The following is a 17,329-nucleotide window of genomic DNA, read 5'->3' on the forward strand; positions in this document are numbered from 1 at the left end:
GTATATAAACCATCAAAATACTTTCCGTTTTCAGAGCATTTTCTGTCTAATATATTTATTTTATTTATGTTGTCATATGAGTAAACATTTAAATATTCTCTGATGTTTGAGACACTTTACACGTTTTTACTTGTATATTAAGGCCAAATTGTAAGCTGAAAGGAAACTGCACAACAGATTATATACAGGGTGGCCCGTAAGTCCCTACCCATTCATATTTTATTATGTTATATTCAATTACACATGTATTATAAATTTGTTTCTTTTTTTTCAGAGAAATATGGCCGATGTAAGTCCATTTACACTTGAAGAGCGTATTGTGACAAGTACGTGGGTACATGAGTGCAAGAATACTGGTGACACCACACAGATACACTGGATACATAAGATATATGGATGGGTAGGGACTTACGGGTCACCCTGTAGATACTCAATAGAGAAAAGTGATTACCTCCCCTTATGTTTCACTTATGGTAATCTACTTGAACGTGATTATACGGCAGGTAATATTATATTGAGGTGTATATCAGCATTTTATAAATTACGAATTTTGTGTAAGTATTATTTTAGTGTATTTTGAATATTTGTAAACGATTATGTCCGAGATTTTACTTACATTGCTAAATTCCGTGAAACTATTTATACGGTATACATTATTAAATATATGTATAGATAAATTATGGTCTACACTTTTAATGTGATCAGTGATTTGTAACGTGAATATTATTTAGAGTTACTTATAAAATAATTATAGTAACCAATGTCTTATTAAGGACGTATGACAAGAAATGAGCTATCATCAAAAGTTTTGTTTTTGTTGGAATGTTGCACAAAGCTACTCGAGGGCTATCCGCGCTAGCCGTCCCTAATTTAGTAGTGCAAGACTAGAGGGAAGACAGCTACTCATCACCACCCACCACTAACTCTTGGGCTACTCTTTTACCTACGAATAGTGGGATGGACCGCACATTATAACGCCCCCACGGCTCAAAGGGCGAGCACGTTTGGTGCGACTGGAATTCGAACCCGCGACTCTCGGATTACGAGTCGAACGCCTTAACTCATCTGGCCATGCCGGGCCTATCAGAAGTTTAATAACTTGGTTTATAATTTATGACCCTTAAACTAGCTATCCAATTATTGCAAAATATACTTGGTTATTTTAATCCCATGATGTTGTTTTTTAAATTTGTATTTTTCTTAAACAAGATGGCCACCGATTTTGAATATCAAATACTTTGGACTGTGACCATACCTAGGTTATTTGAAACGTAGAGTATAATGATACCAATACCCCGTAGTGAGTTTGTAAACTATGTGTGTGTGAAAACGTTTGATGACATTTGTAATTATTAAAAGTCCGTATCCAGTTGTGTGCGATATCCTGTAAGTGTTTTGGCGTTAGACAGTAAGTTGTTTCATTTAGTATATTTAGTTGTAGGGCAGTTATTGGCTATTTACAATTTGTGAAACATTAAGTGGCTTATAGTACATTGCTTGAAAGAAGCCATGAACATTTTAAAAAATGTATCCCATACTTTCACAGTGATCAATGATTATATAGAAAATAGACGGAAAAGTAGCAACTCAGTCATTTATTATTTTTATTAAAGATATTTAAGCGTGAATAATGATGATTTTAATATAATTAAATATATACACTGATGACTTGTAGAAGTACTGTCACAGTATATTTGTTAAAATCATATGGACAGTTGTTAAAGTAATAGTAAATAAAGATATATGTAAAAGTCTGTCTTTGTAAAAAACACGTCTAAATTATTTTGTTGTATCAAGTTAAATTATTAAATTGTTATTGTATAATGAACATTTTATTGACATGTAAAAAAGTTGTATACAGTACGACATTGCATTTAATTGACATTTAATTATTGTACGACACTGCATTTTTAGGAAGATTTGAACCTATAGTCACATATTGTATATGTCAGATTGAGTAAGATAGTCCTTTTAGGATAGAAAATGTAGTAATCGAGTACTGAAAATCTGATAGAGTACCTTATAATTAGTGTATTTTTCTTAAAGGACTAATTAAATGGTAAGGAAATGTATTGTCCCTTTAAGGTTGAATTAATTATAAATGACTTAGCGTTAAGCGTTCCTTTTATGACGAGTTAATAATAAAATAAGTTAATGAATCGGTGTTACAGGTCCTTTATACAACGATTAAATTAATTAATTAATGATTAATTATAGACATGATGAAATATGCATGGTAGGAATCATGACCGCTTAGAAACTCTTTCTCTACTTTTACATAATTCATTAACATTTTGTAATCATCCATCGTGGTCGCCTGTAATGGCGGCCTAGTAACGCGACCAAATGCCAAGCCATCTGGTGACAAAATTGGAACTATGATTTTGTCATCTTAGATGACCATACGTACGTATGGCGCCCTGTGGTGACACAAGTTGTAACCTTTGATGGTATAACATCCTCTCCCCAATCCCTATCCGGCTGCTGTTGCACCATCCTTTGATTGATTATGTTGTACCTTTACTACTGTGTTTGGAAGATACCCATTCTCTCTACGTTAACGAGATTCTTTCATTTCTATTGGAATCTCACTGGTAGGGATGCTGTCTTGTCACTGGTTAGTTTTTTTTTTGTTGTTGTTGTTTTGAATTAAGCACAAAGCTACACAATAGGCTATCTGTGCTCTGCCCACTACGGATATCGAAACCCGGTTTTTAGCATTGTAAGCCCACAGAGTCACAGGTTAGTCTCCATTTTTTATATATATTTGGGAGCTGCGAGCGGTCCTTTTTCACCAATGCTATGTCTTTGGAGATATTCCCGGATCTTTGGAAAATTTGTGAGAAACCAATCCATCCATTCTTTGTTCGTTTCATCCTGTTTTATACACTTTCATGTACTCGTTTCCCATCTTGCTCGCTTCCGTCCTCTGCCAATTATTACCATTATGTATTTAACATTTTATCATGTGTCTCGAATCAGCTTCGTTATTTTCAGCAGTTCTGGTGACTATCAGGTGTATTTTGGTTGAATTGGGACACATTTTGTCGATTTTGTTCACCTGTAGTGAGAATTTACTCCAAATAATTGGTTTTGTTTTATACATTTCCACCAGTGTCTTCTGTTACCTGTATCTCACTACCATTCAGTGTCTATCAAAGGCCGGGCACATTTTTCTACCACAGGAAGCCATTGATCCTTTCAAAGAGCCTTCTTTGGGTTTTTACTCCAGGCTTTTTGTCGTCCACAAGAAAATTAGGTACTGGTATCCTGTGACAAATCTGACCTGCCTCAAACAATTTCTTAAGTCTTTCCAGCTTTACAATGGAATCCTTTTTCATGGTGTGGTAGGCTATTTCTCCAGCTCTGTGGGTAATTGACGTGAAATGCTTATTTCCATATTCCTATTTTTCGTATGTTCCAGTGCTACCTTTGGTTTGCCCTCTTTTGGGTTGTTTATCAGTTTTTCTCCTTTTCTTTCGGGCTTGCTCCAGCACCATGTCTTTCGTTGGGTGGTCAAAACATTTGCCCAACTTTTGCATTCTAGAATATTTACTATTCCACCATTATATGGATGGCTAGCTCCTGCTTGCTTATTCCAGACTAGCTTCTTTTCAATACATTTACTTAGGAATGAATTTACCATTGTACATTTCTTTTAGTGCCTATGCTTGTTTCTGTATATTTTTGTTTTTTTGCATGTGAAGGATATATTTGACAGTGTATCAAACAAATTCCGCCTGTTCTCGAGGTTTGTAGAACGTTTTTGAGGCTAAGAATAAGCAATGTGCTATGTGTATGTTATACTAGTGATTAACAGTATTGTTGCAAGTGAATTTTGGTGAATGTTATAAAGTCTCGCGTGATTAGTGTATAAAAACTGACGCGCCGAGAGACAAATATATCATTATTGGTCAGCTACAGTCAGCCACGGAAGTTATAATTGTGATTAATGACTATTAATTGGAAAAGTACAGAATTGGACCAGGAACTTTTATAGATTTCGAACATTACAAACCGTTTAACTTCAGTGAATCAACTCTGGACACTAGAATTTCTACGAGGGCATAAATTTTTCTTTTAATAAGAAGGGAGCTTCTAACCAGCGAGACGCTAGCTAAGAAGGACAGGTGGGTTAAGGCGTTCGACTCGTAATCTCAGGGTCGCGGGTTCGAATCTTTGTCGCAACAAACATGCTCGCCCCTTTCAGCCGTGGGGGCATTATAATGTGACGATCAATCCCACTATTCGTTGGTAAAAAGAGTAGCCCAAGAGTTGGCGGTGGGTGGTGATGACTAGCTGCCTTCCCTCTAGTTTTACACTGCTAAATTAGGCACGGCTAGCGCAGATAACCCTTGAGTAGCTTTGCGCGAAATTAAAAACAAAAAACAAACCAAGAAAAACATCTCTAGCTTAAGTGAAGTGTGTGACAATATTATCCGAGAATTAATTAACTCTTCGTGGACCTAGATAATCGATAAAATATTTAGTTCTAGGCCAGATATAAGACTCCGTATTGTTTGTAACTTTGTGAAACTGCTATATATAAACCATCATTTAATAAGTGTTAGTAATAATCGCTATATATTATTGGTTTTTTTTATTTGCATTTTAAAATATACTATAAATTTGATATATATATTAACGCTTAATCAACTACTAAATCAAATTTAAAATTTCCAGTTATTTAAAATAGTAATATGTAATAAATTGGAAACTTGTGAAAAATAAATTATAATACGTAACATTTTGCTATTGACAGAACCATCCCGTATGTGTTGGATTCGCAAGTTGAAGAAGTTTTCCTTATCCAATTAAGTGTTTATCTGCACTTCATTTCCATTCGATGGAGCATTCAGTCCTCCACACCCTATATGCGCTCTCTCTTTCCGCACACGAAGTTCTTTTGCTTTTAGGGACTTGGACTACTGTGAAAACCCTTTTCCCCTTGGATTGGCCACGTATTCTGTACAGTGGAGGTTGCACAACCAATGGAATTTTGCTCAGAACTTCTTAAACTCACCAGTTACCCTTCCTTCTTCCCTTGCTGATAATCTCCATTGGTTGTTGTACATGGCGTTCTCCGCCTCTTTCGGATTAACATTTGTCCAGGAATGCTTCTTGCAACAAATGGATGCAAGGGTCAGTCAGGTGTGCCTTACAGTCAATGGCCTCAGAGAGGAATGTTGTACCATGTCAACTTTATTTAGATTATAAGAAGTATAAACATGAAATTTTTACTTCAGTAAACTTTACATGATAAAATACACTTATTGCTGTAGTTTTTCTCTCGCGCCATTTCCATTTAAAGTTTTTATATTATAGTTGCGGATTTTTGTTTAACAAATATTCATACCTATACATTACGTCAACTTATGGTTTATTAGCTTCGTTGTTTAATTTTTCACAACTACCTATTTATCTTTAAAATTGCTTAAAAATCATTATTTGTTACACTACTTAAAACAAATATTGGTATTCACAACCTCTTGAATTTTGGTTCACTGGTATAATAAGGGCATATAATTAAGTTTCCTACTCTAGGTCTTTGAAAAGTAGTAATTAAAAGTTTTCCTCCGAAATGATATATCAGTCCAATTAATATACGAGTTAATATTCTGTTTTTTAACCACACTTATTTTTGTGGGGAAATTGCATAAAGGAAAACTTACTTAGCAGTGAGCTCAGTATGAACACATCTCAATGTTCGATAATAACTTAATTTCCTGTCACTAGATACCAGCACAAAATGTTAGTACATAATGACATTTTGGAACATTTTATCTGACAAACATTTTAACATGTTATCTGACAAAACAGTTGTGCTTAAAATAAATAAATAAATAAAATTTAGCTAAATTAATCTTCAATATATGAAGCAGTTGTAATCTTTATTAAGCTGACAGTTTGTGTACATGTTATGTGTGTGAATTTAATAACGCTATTTTTCTAATTATCATAACAATACACAGTACAGTGGTCTTTCCTTCGACGCTTCAGCAGGACAGAGTCTGACTATGTGTGTGTGTGTGTGTGTGTGTGTGTGTGTGTGTGTGTGTGTGTGTGTGTGTATAATGTCTTTTATTCAAACTCATATTCTAGGATCTGAATGATGGCCTTCATATTAATTGCTCTGACCCTTGCATATGGCCATTAGTTATATACACATGCTGTTATCTTGGATGAAGATGGAAAGTGTAGGTTCTTAAAATGTAGAACATGTAAAAACTTCATGACAATAAAATCATCGCAAGCCTATGTTATTTAAAGTGTTCGTTAAAGGTATATTAACCACATGTTTAAAAGGAGCCGTGTAACTGAGTGTCGGGATGTAGAGGGCGTGCTTAGATAACATCTATCTCGATTGCACTTACACAACCCTTTTCAAACATGTGGTCAGCTTCCGGTCAGTTACTTCTTTTTTAAAGGTATATTAAAACGAGTTTGGCTAAAATTCGCATTTCATTTTCTGTTCATGCCAATATATCTTTCTAAAAATTTCATTATGATATCAAAAAAAGAAATATGAAGGTTTGAGAAGTTTCGAGAAAAATTGATAAAGTTCCTATAACCTGAATACTTTCGAAAGTTGGATCTTTCTTCTTTAAGAAGAAATTAGAAATAGTGGTGTAATCGAATAAGTGATAGATGAAGAAATTTGAGTGACGTCATGAAGAACATCTCATTTGCTCGGAAATGTTCCTCCCCATGTACTTTTGTAAAGGTGTCTTTTCCGGTACATTGTAGTCGGTGAAGACAACGTGTTGTAAAATGTGCAAGGGATATTTTGCTTTAGAATTGGCTATATATATATAATTTTTAGAGAAAGTTAATACTGATAGAGTTACACAAACAAAATCTAAAGGAAGAACTCCGTTAAAAACAGCAAATCCAAACATCTGACGAATTATATTAGTTTGATATAGCCAAAAACAAGACAAAACAAAAATAGATTTAAAAAATAAAAACGCTGCACTAATTGAAAGGATCCAAGGGTACAAGCTGTAATGTGGGATATAGAATGCACTCTAGGTTTAGGAGGTGACTGAAGAAATAGGACCCACATTACAATGGGGATACACAGTCTATCATTCTTAACCTCAATTCGCCAGTCTCACATAAAGAAAAAATGAGCTAAAGGAATAGCAATAGAAATAATAGACACAGGAATTAGGAGAGTGAGATAAGGATGCTGAAGCCCACATCTGTATCACCCATCATTGACTGCAGACAGTTGTGGGAAGGTAACTGCTTTCCAAAGTAAAGAAGAAACCAATAAGAAAACTTAAGTGCTTCCATTTGGGGGCATGTTAAATAAACTTACCTCTTGAAGTTAGCATTCCAACTCTCCTTATGGAAGAAAGACACTAATTGGGAATCCAGTAAACGAATTATGCTAGTATGAAGGGTCTCATCCAATTATCTAAATTAACTAGTATAACTCCCACCTACCACCCACTAACTCTAGTGTAACTATCATGCTCTAAACAAGCCTTTATATGCGGCTAGGTGTATATCTGCATAAAGTAGTGCCAAGTCGTTTAATGACCTTATTCATAACTAAAAATAGTTATTAGAAATTTTTAGCAAACTTTCTTTACTTTTTTATTTCTTTTTATTTATTTAATATATTGTTATATTTGTTGCAGAATAATTAAACGATTTTGTTTTAAGTTTCCTTAGTAAATCCATTAACTGTTAATTTTTGTATCAGTATTTCAACATTACCGACAAAATATTGTAATTTATTGCAAATTTTACAATATCTGAATAATTGCGAACTTATAATTCTTACAACAGAAGGGTGTGATACACTATTATTAAAAGAGGGTAAGTCATAAGTTGGAAAAGTAAAATAATTTTTTTTATCAAAAATATTTATATTGATATTCTTACCAATTATTTTAATTTCTAAATATAAATAATGTATTTCTGTATTAGATACTGAGGTATTTTAGTTTCAAATTCTGCTGGATAAATAGTGTTGATAATATTATTTATTTCAGGATTATTTATCATAATTAAATCATTTATATACCTGCAAGTTAAGGCAAAAATATCTGGATTTGTGTAGTTTTCAATAAATTTACTTTCATAATAGTAAATATATAAATTTGCTATACAAATAGAATAGTTAGCTCCCCCATTGGAACGCCTTATAACTTGTTTAAAAACATGGTTATTGAAAATATGTATAGTTATTGTAAATACAGAAACTTAATATATCTGTTATGCTTTTTGGAGCTAAATTTTCTTGTATATAAAGTGTTTAAGTAAAATAAAGGTGACACTTGGAGATTGATAGAAGAAAAACTGTTGAGCCAATCATTTTATACAAATATATATGGAAAATTAGTTTAAAGAAATAGGAAATTTTAAGGAATTTAGGGTTCACGCTACATGTAAGAAATAATTAAAGAATAAAAAATTATTCTTCGACAAAGATGAAACCAGTGATCAAAGATCACTACTCCAGGATCTAAATTAATTACGAAGGTTTGAACAGTGTTTAGATTAACAATCCAACAAACTTCTCTTATTTCTATATCAGCATTTGTTTTTAATCTTGTTTGAACTTTAATGAGAGTAACATCATTAATGGAATTACCGAGTTGGTTAAAATGTTGGGCAACATAGAGATCATTTTCGGTGTTAATTTATTGTTGTGAAAACGTTTTCTAAGAGTAGTCTTACATGTCCTACGTATTGATGATTGCATTTTTCATACAGTCAAAATAGTATATAATATGTTTGAACGAGATCACAACTACATTATGAATTAGCATCATAGAATAAGCAGCGTGAATAAAATAAACTGTCAAAAAACATTATTTAACATGTTTGAATGAGATTACAACTAGAGTGAGTAATTCATATGCCTAGAATGAACAAATATATTTTCCACATTATATAGTTAATCCAAGTTATAAGTGATTAAAGTTTCGATAACAATGAAGTGTTTGTAATAGTAAACTCTAATTAATATCCACTTTACACAAGTAATTAAAGTTTTCTTTATTTTAGAAACTATACACAACGTTTGAAAACTAAATCAGCTGTGCACTTACAGTTTAAAACTAGCCTTCAATATACAAATCGAGACTTATAAAGTGTCATATATTATGGAGTATTTAATTGTTTACTCATATGATGATGTAATTAAAACAGATCTATTAGACACATACTGATAGGGGAACAAACCAAAAACAAGTATTTTAGTCGTTTATATAAAAACACAAACACCATAGAAATTCTGTTTTAGTGCATTTTAAGTTTCTTATGACAAAAGATATACACACCCTTTATTTTAAGATTTATAAATCCAGCATATTTACAATATAAATAAGCTGTTACGTTTATTATGAGGGGTGTTGCAAAAAGAAAGTCTTTTTTTTACCCAAAAATGAACAAATCATGAAAACATTAACTAAGCAAATCTTTGGTCAATATTTTTGAATATATCGACCATGAGAATTTATATCTATTTCCAAGTGAGATTTGATTTTTTTTTAAATAAAATAATATCTCGCCTTTCAAAGTTCTCCAGACAGTGGCGTGATGCACATTGATGTGCCGAATGATTATGAGTTGTTTTTGATTTTTCGAGTGTTTTGCAAACTTTTGTCTGTTTTGTTATGAGCAAATCTCACCGATGGCGCTAAAAGTTGTCACTTTCTTTCAACGTTCTGTTTTAATTCATTGTCAAAAATTTCTTCCTTGAAATCAGAGTCCCACCAAAGTTGGACTTTTTTTTCAGTAGTTTGCAATGTTTCTACCACGTGTTTCACCGATATGGGATTCTTAAAATTGGCCATTGCAATGTGACAATTCGAAGTTTTCAAAACTCTCAACATGTCTTCCCCTAGTCTGCGTGTAAGCCTGAATGCAACAAAAACAACACAAGTCTGAACTCCATTCAATGCTATGATAACTTAGTATGCGGTATAAAAATCATGTTATTAATACGTTAATTGCGTGTTAGTGCCGTTTTGTACACGGCATCATTACATGTGACGATTTTTGCAAGGGTCTTCGGACTTGCAAAAATTTATCTTGTTTTTGGGGGAAATTGCATTATTTTTGCAACATGCCTTACTAAGGGTATTTCAACTCTCGTTATTAATTTCGGAAAATACGTAAGGTTTTTATAATTTCTTAGAAAAAAAGCGTTCTCTTTCTTATATCTTTTTCAGAATACAGCTTTTTATCGAGTTCTTCTTGTAGATCGTCGGGTGGAGAATCATTCGGCAACAATAACGCCATCTCGTTAACAATCGAGTATTAGACTAAGTATAATATTATGATGGCTCCACTACCTTGGCTGATGGAGTGTGAATGTCTAACTCGGCGATTTGATCCCTAATACCCAGACCATGTCACGGCTTTGTTAATTTCGTACAGAACTTATTTGTGTACTTTTTCAGTTTACATTTTTTTTGAAGTTTCAATTTCTTTAGATTATTTATTTTATTGGCAGAATTGGTAGGAACTTTATATTTTGTTCATTTTTCTTTACCTAATTGCTATAATATATTAATTCACGTTGTGTACTTGTCAGCTAGTTTTTTGTAAGACTTACCACGGTTTTAGAGCTAACAGGCCTAAACTTGACAGTGGAATTGGGGAGTTCTTGGAGGTGTACTTACTTATATTGCATGTCCTTCTACCTCTTTCTGTTATTCGCAGTATGATAAAATAGATGCTTTTTGGTCATCAGCTATTTATGAATCGTATGGAAATTTAAATTAAAGAGCCCAAAATAATAAAAAAAATTCTCTAGAAAAACAAGAATTTGCGATTTTTTTCTCAACAAACTCCACTTTATTTTCTGACAGGAGTTTGAATCAAAATATTGAATTTTATGAATTGTATCGAACAGGTTCACTTAACAACAGAGATTAAATCAAAATTTTGAATACTATGACCTGTATTGGACAGGTTAACTGGATAACAGGAGATTGAATCAAAATGTTGATTTCGAAGTAATACTACATATTTTAATAACCTAGTTTGTACAAACTACAATATTGGATTAGACACAAACTGAAACACACAATTGTTCTTAAAATATAAAGAACACAACTTTGAAAGGATGTTTTAGTTTATCTCCCTCACTACAAAGCCTTTTTCTAATCTTTATCAGTTTCTAATAAACTTCGCAGTTACCCAGAAGGGCTACCTCTGAACTGTATACAGTTGACAAAAGTCAACGAGAACGAAGTGAACTGAATTGCTTTCTCGATTATCGATGGGACTTCTATTAATTCATGTTCTTAATCTTATAACACAGTTGATATCGAGCAGTAGAACAGTTATGTTTCCGTTTTTTTAATCTACTAATAATTAGTGTGTTGAAGATCTTTACTATGTGAAAGACAGGACCAAGGAAACCTAATATTAAAAAGTACGTTTAAGCAGATATATAAAGAACTAAACACACAGACAGATAACAAAATGTGGAAATTCCCTTCTTTTTTGTCATAAACGTGAGTTACTTTCCTCATTCCATATAATTTTCATATAATTTCTTCTTATGATATCACATTTCCATTTTTTATTAATTTTCAATACTGTTTTTTTATATCTGTTATTTCGCATATCTGTTCGCGAATACCTGTATTATTAGACTAACGTTTACCTATTTCACAAGATCACCTATATTAAACTGAAAAAAATAAAAGACCTACTCTGTATAAATTGTGTCGAGAGAAAACTTTTTTTTTTTTCTGGCCCTATTCCTATATTGTCGAACTATAGTCAGACATTCAATAATACGGCAAAATTCAGGGGTCGAGTGCAAAATCTTAATTTTTCTGTCTAAAATTATAAAAAAAAACAAGATATTTTGAAAGTAAATTAAAATATTTTAGAATTGATACACTCTCACACATAAACTAGTGACATTTATCTAGTGTATGAAAGTATGGGTATGGTTGTAAAAGTACTTTCATTATAATATCATGCGTTCGTGAAACAAACACTTTAATTAATTAGTTGCTTAAGCTATTTACAGGTTTTTCACGAACGCTTCAATGTTTTTGGACATTTGTGAGTCATTTGTTAAGAATACCTACACGTTAAAAATGTGTTCCCACCAGTAAGTATTCTATAAACAAAACATTTGAAATACAATAACTTTATATTGATATATAGTTTATCAGAATATGTTTAAATGTGCTACTGAGATATAAAACTAGCAAAGCATGAATATTGATTCATAACAATTATCTCTCCCATAACCGTCGTTCCAGTAATAATTTACCACTCTATCGAATTTCTTTTGGATTTTGTCTTTGGGCGAACAAGCCAAAAGTAGAAAGGAATGTATGTAAAAAAAATAAAAAAATATCCGCTGTAATTAAAGGAGTTTTGCGAATTTCGTGGTAATAAATATGTCCAATAAACAAGTATATTTATATGCCAAATTCTTGGTTGTTTTGAAGAATAAAATTTACAACTATATAACTTGATGTTCTTCATTTATTTTCTCGAGTGAATAAAGGATTTGTTTAAATAAAAATACGATTCAGTGTTCCTGTTGTATTTTCCTGTCAGATTTAGCTATATAAAAATTGTGTTGAGGACCTAATTTCTGGCTAATATAGATACGTCTTTTTCATAATTACAAAAGGGTGAATAATGGAGAATACACTGACAAAAACTGTGAATTTATTAGCATGTTTATTTTGGGAATCTGGATTATTAGGCAATTTTAACGAAGCTAGTAGTAAGGATGTTAAATTTATTTGTAGAGTTTGCAGGCTGGAAGCTATCCTATATAAAGATGAAAAAATAGATAAAAAGAAATATAAACTGTGGGAAATGACAGCAGGACTACAAGAAGAGCTTAAGGTTTTACATACAACTAAGATTAACAATGACATTCAGGAAGTCAGAAAGGGTGGTATTAGGGTTAAAAGTGAAACTAGTTGTTAAGATCCTCTCCTATTGACCAACAAATTCAGCCCCTGGCTTATGTAGAGGAGGGACTATTGGAAGGAGGAAAAGCAAAATGAATAGAGAAGGATATGGATTATGAACTTAAAGATGTTATAGTTATAGGTGATTCCTTGATATGACACGTGCATAGAATAATCGGTGGAGTAAATTGGGAGGAAAAAAAAAAAGAGTTAGATTATGCTACCCAGGGGCACAGGCGGAAAACATAACCGCCAGAACAAGAGATATAATAAAGGGAACGATGCACTCTGTTTTGTACGTAGGGGCTAACAACATAAGAAGTACAAGGGGTTGATAAAAGCAGTTAGATATAAAGACCATAAACTAACTGTGTCAGGAAGTGTCACACATTAATTATGGCAATGGAATTCTGAATAGGTCACTATTAATAAATGCTAAGATAAGACTCATATGTAGGAATAAGCAAGTCAGCTGATTATACTTGTGGAATCAGTTAATAAGTTTAAATTGACTGGTATTATAGAAGATTATATACTATCAAGAAAGTTGGTAAAATTGAAACTTCGATCAAACGAAAAAATGTATGATTTTTTTTTCTGAAAACAAAAATCAATAGTAAAGATTTTTTTAAAAGTACATTTGAGTAAAGAAAATGTCATGATGGGACTTGAGGGATGATAAAGGAAGGCTTGTGTCTAATGATAGGACTTGAGGGATGATAAAGGAAGGCTTGTGTCTAATGATAGGACTTGAGGGATGATAAAGGAAGGCTTATGTCTAATGATAGGACTTGAGGGATGATAAAGGAAGGCTTGTGTCTAATGATAGGACTTGAGGGATGATAAAGGAAGGCTTGTGTCTAATGATAGGACTTGAGGGATGATAAAGGAAGGCTTGTGTCTAATGATAGGACTTGAGGGATGATAAAGGAAGGCTTGTGTCTAATGATAGGACTTGAGGGATGATAAAGGAAGGCTTGTGTCTAATGATAGGACTTGAGGGATGATAAAGGAAGGCTTGTGTCTAATGATAGGACTTGAGGGATGATAAAGGAAGGCTTGTGTCTAATGATAGGACTTGAGGGATGATAAAGGAAGGCTTGTGTCTAATGATAGGACTTGAGGGATGATAAATGCAAGTTATTACATGTGGGTTATCATAATTTGAATGGGAGTATTCTTAACAGAGTAATGTTGGTAATATGTTGTTGGTAGTGGTGTGAAAAAGAGGAATTTTGCTTGTATCAAGAGAAATATGAATACACGTGTAAAGAGGTTATAATTTAATTAAGTCACTGTTTAAACCACTTTTGAAGTACTGTGTTCAGTCTTGGGCTCCTTATCATAGGAAAGACATTAAACTGTGGGAAAGGGCTGTTACTAAAATGGTACCTGGGAAGAAGGGGTTGTCATATGAGGAGAGGTTAAAATTCTTAAAATTATTTTCTCTTGAAAACAAAAGAGTTAGAATGGATGTGATTGAAGTGTCCAAGATTGGAAAATGAATTGATCATTTGGGTGCATCGATATTTTTATACTTAACAGCGATAACTATAGAACTATGGGACACAAGAATATATTTAGACAAGTAAAAGCCGTCTTCATATAAAACAATCTTATTTTTTAAACAGGATGGCTACCCAATAAAATTGGTTGCCTTCGAATGTTGTGGAAATTTGTAAATTTGAGTGAGTTTAAAGGAAAGCTTGATATATACATAAATGAGAAGTGTTGGCTTTTTAAAAAAAATATATTAATTTATTAGTTTTGGATTGGTTTAGACGATGAGAAAGCCGAGATGGACCAACAGGTCATCCGTTGCCCCTAAACATGTTATAAAGGTACACAGTGGGCTGTGCCCGTCACAGGTATCGAAACTCAGTTTTTAATGTTATAAAACACATGAGAAAAGATGAGTTGGGTCATGCTCTTGCTTTCAATAATATCTATTGCTATCAGTTTTATTTCTTTTGTTTTGTGAAGTGGTTTCAATCCAAACAATGACTTTTCATATTCATGTGAATAATACAAATTCTCAACATATACTTTTAATATAAAAAACAACAGCAAACAGACATAAATTCTCTCGTTTGTAGAAACTACAGGTAGAAGTTAAAAGCTCATGTCAGTACTTGGTCATGAGAATGTTGCTAAATTTCTATCTACATTTATATTAATCAACAATGTGGTTAACTTTACACATTCCACATTGTCAAAAACGACAGCATATTATTAGCAAACGTAACAATGAAATAAGATGTTTTGCGCAACAAAGTTTTGAATCACTAATTATTTTCTAATTATACCACTTTTAGGGTTTTTTTTTTCAATTTCGCGCAAAGCTACTCGAGGGCTATCTGCGCTAGCCGTCCCTAATTTAGCAGTGTAAGACTAGAGGGAAGGAAGCTAGTTATCACCACCCACCGCCAACTTTTGGGCTACTCTTTTACCAACGAATAGTGGGATTGACCGTAACATTATAACGCCCCCACGGGTGGGAGGGTGAGCAGGTTTGGTGCGACAGGGATTCGAACCCGCGACCCACGGATTGAGAGTCGAACGCCTTAACACGCTTGGCCATTCCGAGACCCTTTTAGGGAAATCAACTGTCATCAGTAAATTTTGAAAAAAACGTAGAAAGCCATAATAAAGGGCCTCATATTATGTTGTAATACTTATTGTATAAGTGGTATATTAAAAAGTATTTTACTTGCAATGTAACTCAGTACATGTATAGGAAATTTAAGTATATGCGTATATGACTATACGAATTCATTCATGTGTATTATTTGACTAGATAAACTGTCCAACTATCTAAGAAGTAAACATGTAGCCCAGTCTGACAGCAAGGTTACTACTTTTTACCGAGTTATAATTATTTGATTCTATTACAGCTCTTGTTAGTAATATCAGAGAATGTGTGAGATATACATACCTATTTATATGTATTAAAATATACACACTCTGTCACATTTCTCTTACTTAGATGTTGTCTTTGAATCGGATTTTGTTTAAATATCTGCAATTCTTCTGAAGTTTCTCTTCTGTATCATTTTAATTTGAGTTCGTTCTAAAATGATATATTATTATAAAAAGAACTGCTGTTTGAAGCCTACATTATTCGACAATTTAAGGATTTTTAACACTGGGTGAAAATAATCGTTAACATTTACTCGTAACGACAATTAGCTCTTTATAAGTAAAGGTGATGTTAAATATTTAGATAATTAAACTTACTGTCGAGAGTAATTTTAATATCAAAATCTAATTTCTGTTGCTCTTCAAACGACAGGTCGAAATGAAACGCAAATGTCAGTACTTTGACTACATCTAGGAGCAGTTTTCTACTAAGAAATAGTGGGATTAATGTTACATATTCCTCATTCTCAAAAGAACAGAATGCTACAACCAACCATTACAATTATGAAAGTTGTTATATGGAATAAATTTTGTGATTCACTACCTATTATCCAACTGTATCTTTCGAGGAACTTAACCTACAGTACTAAATTTTAGCAAAAGTTTAAAACGGACAGAAGGCTCAATATAGTGTTGTGGTGTATATTATATGAATGGTTTGTTTAAACCATTGATAATTTAAGGATATACGTAGAAGAGAAAAATGTATTATTTAGGTACTTAAGCTGTCCAACTCTTTTAGTACTGAAAATCCCTCAGTTCTTCAATAAACTGTCCTGTAAATCGCTTCTCTTTTTATCGCATCGCATTAAACCATTTTATAACCAACGCAAAATCAGATGATACAGATGAGACAATTTAAAATATTTAAGGACATTTACACAAAAGCTAATTCCAAGAGGGTCTCTAAATAAGAGGGATATGACAGAAAGTTGGACAGCTCATCTACCTAAATAATAAACAAAGGTTAATTATTATGGTTATACACCCATATACTTAAATTTACTTTTAAGATACTGGTTAGTGTATTAGTAAAAGATGGTTAAGCAACAACTCATAATATACACTGTAACATTTAATGAGGCCTACTCTTAGCGTTTTTAAAGTTTTTTTGCCAGATTTTAGTGATTGTAGGTGGAGTTTCGTTAAGTAGTATAATTCGATAAACCAAACTGTTTACTGGGCCGAAAATTAGTAACTTGTACGACGGAGTATTTATTTGTTTGTTTTTGTAATTATACGTCTTTTCTACACATGTCAACTTAACAGTAAGTGTCAAAAATATATACTGTTTGTTTTGAGTTTCGTCAGAGTTACAGGAGTGCTCTCTGTGCTAGCCGTTCTTGGTTTAGTGAGGTAAGACTGGCAGCTAGGCAATACCTCCAACTCTATTGTCAACAAATACTATTATTCACCGTCACTTATAATGCCCCAACAAATGAAAGGACGAGCATATTTGGTGTGACGGAGATTCGAGCCCGCGACCCTCA

General features: G+C 32.8%; 1 long non-coding RNA gene across 1 annotated transcript; it reads left to right on the forward strand.

Moving 5' to 3' along the window:
- Positions 1–263: 263 nt before the first annotated feature.
- On the forward strand, positions 264–8,313 carry LOC143226244 (uncharacterized). Its single transcript, XR_013014429.1, has 2 exons — positions 264–503; positions 4,763–8,313. It is a non-coding gene; the product is annotated as an uncharacterized LOC143226244 (long non-coding RNA).
- Positions 8,314–17,329: the final 9,016 nt, after the last annotated feature.

The sequence above is a fragment of the Tachypleus tridentatus genome, chromosome 9 (assembly GCF_004210375.1).
Source record: "Tachypleus tridentatus isolate NWPU-2018 chromosome 9, ASM421037v1, whole genome shotgun sequence".
NCBI lineage: Eukaryota > Metazoa > Arthropoda > Merostomata > Xiphosura > Limulidae > Tachypleus > Tachypleus tridentatus.